Below are 3468 nucleotides of genomic sequence, written 5' to 3'. Positions count from 1 at the left end.
TCTGTGCGGCATCTCCCTGTCATGAAACAAGCTCTTAGCAAGAAAAAGTGGGTGGAGCAGCATGCCGAGAACATTGTGCCATAGCCCTGGGAGTTCAGAAGGACCGAAATGTAGGTGTCTCCTCTGCAGCCACAGGAGCCCTACACACGTGCACATGATTCTGTAGCGTGTGTAGAGAAGTAATACTGAGGGAACAGCAGGCACCAAAGTGGCACAACCATCTCGAGGATCATCTGCAACATTCAGTGGGAGGAGAATCTTAACAGTTAAATAGAGTGGGCAGGGGAAATTTTCTCCAAGTGAATTCAAAATCTAGAAGTAGGAAGAAATGTCAAAAAGTTATTCCTTAAGCCAGCAGTGGTGACACGTGCCTTTAATACCAGTTCTCTGCAGGCAGAGGCAGGTGGATCTCTGAGTTTAAGGCCAGCCTGGTCTGCAAAGCAAGTTCCAGGACAGCCAGGGCTGTACATAGAGAAACCCTGTCTCAAAAAAAAAAAAAAAAAAAAGTTATTCCTTAAAATAGTTCTAGGTCCCAGAAAGAATCTCCAGAGTGGAACTAGCTAAAAGTTCAGTTTACGTTGAGAATGCCCCTGCTAAAAATATGGATAAATATAATGTGAGAAAAGAAAACACTGGGGGGTTGTAGAGATGGCTCAGCTGTTAAGAGCATTGCCTGCTCTTCCAAAGGTCCTGAGTTCAATTCCCAGCAACCACATGGTGGCTCACAACCATCTGTAATGAGGTCTGGTGCCCTCTTCTGGCCTTCAGGCACACACACAGAAAAAATATTGCATACATAATTAATAAATAAATAAATGCACTGCTTTTACATAGGGATATAAATGCAAAAGTCTTAAATAAAAGATCAGCAAGTCAAAAGATACTGCTTCTTAGCCGGGCGGTGGTGGCGCACGCCTTTAATCCCAGCACTCGGGAGGCAGAGGCAGGCGGATCTCTGTGAGTTCGAGACCAGCCTGGTCTACAAGAGCTAGTTCCAGGACAGGCTCCAAAACCACAGAGAAACCCTGTCTCGAAAAACCAAAAAAAAAAAGATACTGCTTCTTGACCAAGGTTTTATCTCAGGAATGCAAGGATGGTTTAAGAATAGACAGGACTGGGCCTGGGGTATAGGCCTGTAATCCTAGCTACTCAGGAGGCTGAGGGAGGGGGATTAAAAGTTTAAGGCATGCCTTGGCTACAGAATGACATCAAGGCCAACCTAGGCAACCTAATATAACCGTATCTCAAAAATAAAAAATAACAAGGGGTCTGGGAATATAGCTCAAGAATAGAATACCTGCCTAGCATATCAGAGACCCTGTTCAATTTCAGATGTTAGGGGAAGAGAAAGGAAACAAACCATTTCTATAAATCACCATTTAGTGCAGTTAAAAAGCAAACCACCAATTATCTTAATGTTATAAAGACTTAGCTGTATATATCCCTGGATTTTTTTTCAAGGAAAAACTAATTATTGTTGTTGTTGTTATATGCATGATGTCAGTGTGTGTTGTGGGCACATATGTGCCATGTGCACCGTGTGCACTTCCAAGAACAGATCTGTAGAGTCGGTTCTCTCCTCCCCCTTTTTGTGAGCTCTGCACTTGAACTTTGCTTGTCAGGGTTGTGCAGCAAGCCATTACCTGTTGAACCATCTCACTGGCTCCTGTATTCATGAATTGTAACATTTTTATTCCTTTATAAATAAAAAGATGTCTTAAAGATTGTAGAATTTGATGAATAAATTCAAGCCATGGAGAAAGGCCAATGGGTAAGAAAGCTTGTTCTGCAAACCTGAGAACCTGAGTTTAAATCCCCATCCCCACATCAAAAACCGAGCATGGCTTCTGACCAAGATTACAATACTGTAACTTTAGAAGAAGATAGCTCTGTTGAAGAGTGTCTGTTTAGACTATGCAAGGCCCTAATCCCATTGCCGGGAGTGGGAATGACTGAGGGTGGGCACTTTCCCCACTGGCTGACATACTTATTTTTTATTGTCACTGTGATAGACTTATCTTGAAGACACAGCATAAGGCAGGGTTTAACCTAGCTCATGACGCAATGAACATAGTGCCAGCAGGAGAAGCTTCCCATGGCAGCAGTGGGAACTGACATCTACAGTCAGAAGCAAAGCTAGGTTCTATGTCCCAAAGGTTCCGCAGCCTTCCCTAATAGCACCACCAACTGGGGGCCAAATATTGAAATGTGTAAGCCTCTGCGGACGTTTCATCTTCCAGTAGCACACACACATTCACATACGAAAAGCTACCATGCTGTATTTCATCAGATGTGCATACCATGGATTGTAAGATACTGGCACTTTATGAACCATTAGGAAACCCTGACAATTAGTTGTACACCGTATGCTCAGTCCAGAGATATTGAAATGTGAAAAATGAAGCAAATCGCATAAATACCAGGGCTAGAAACTACAAACGATCACTGAAACGGAAACAAAGCAAGTAGAAATCGATACAAGGTATGCTTCCCGCAGGCAGGAACAGATCTGTTACATAGGTAAAGTAACTGGTGAAGCATGGGAAAATATGGATAGAATTACACTGACTTCCTTCGACTAAAACCCAGACTTCGGAATTTGCTACCTGATAAAAGAGCCAACATTAATAAGAAGGGCCCCCTGGCTGGAGAGATGGCTCAGTGGTTAAGAGCACTGACAGCTCTTCCAGAGGACCCGGTTTCAATTCCCAGCACCCACATGGCAGCTCACAACTGTCTGAAGATCCAGTTGCAGGGAATCTGACACCTTCGCGCCAATGCACATAAAATAAAGTTAAATAAACCATAAATTATTAAAAAAAAAAAGAAAGAAAAAGGGCCCCTCTTACCAAAAGCCACATTCCAAACAGTAAAGTAGCAAGCTCTTATGTCTCAGCATCTCTGCCTATGGTAGAGCATGACTAGCTACTAAACAAGATTTACTTCTGATTGTGAGTAAGTAGCCTGAGTACTGTGTCCCTTCAAGGTTGTTCCCCCAAGAACCCAGCACACCAGGAGGCCTCTGCTGGAGGAACTGGGACCACAGGTGAGTTCTCCCTTCGCTGGGCCCTCCAGAAATGACCTCTCCCAGTCCCCAGTCAGAGGATGGAAGGTCTTAGAGTCTGTGTTCACCCCTGTCTTCACCCTCCTATTCAGAGACCTGCTCCCCTGTGCTTTTCTATCCTGGTCATCCCAGACCCACCTGCCAGCTCTCTCTGTCCCTGTCCAGCTCAGCTCTGCCAGCTGGGATCAGGAATGTTGGTTGGCACAAGGCAGTGTCTCATAACACTCCCAAACCTGCTGCAACTTCATCTCTACCACCATGGGTCATGAGACTGCAGAGGGGCAGCCAGGGACCTGCTTCCTGCCAGGTGGGGGCAGAGGGTTAGGGCCAATCTATGGCCCCTACCCTGTTTCCCTCTCCTTGCCCCTGCGCACCAAGCCTGGAAAGGGTGTTTTAGTAAGGGG

Source organism: Microtus oregoni, unplaced genomic scaffold (assembly GCF_018167655.1).
Source record: "Microtus oregoni isolate MIOR12 unplaced genomic scaffold, Mior012 000004F_ref0000308, whole genome shotgun sequence".
Classification (NCBI taxonomy): domain Eukaryota; kingdom Metazoa; phylum Chordata; class Mammalia; order Rodentia; family Cricetidae; genus Microtus; species Microtus oregoni.
Note: the sequence above shows the minus strand (reverse complement) of the source record.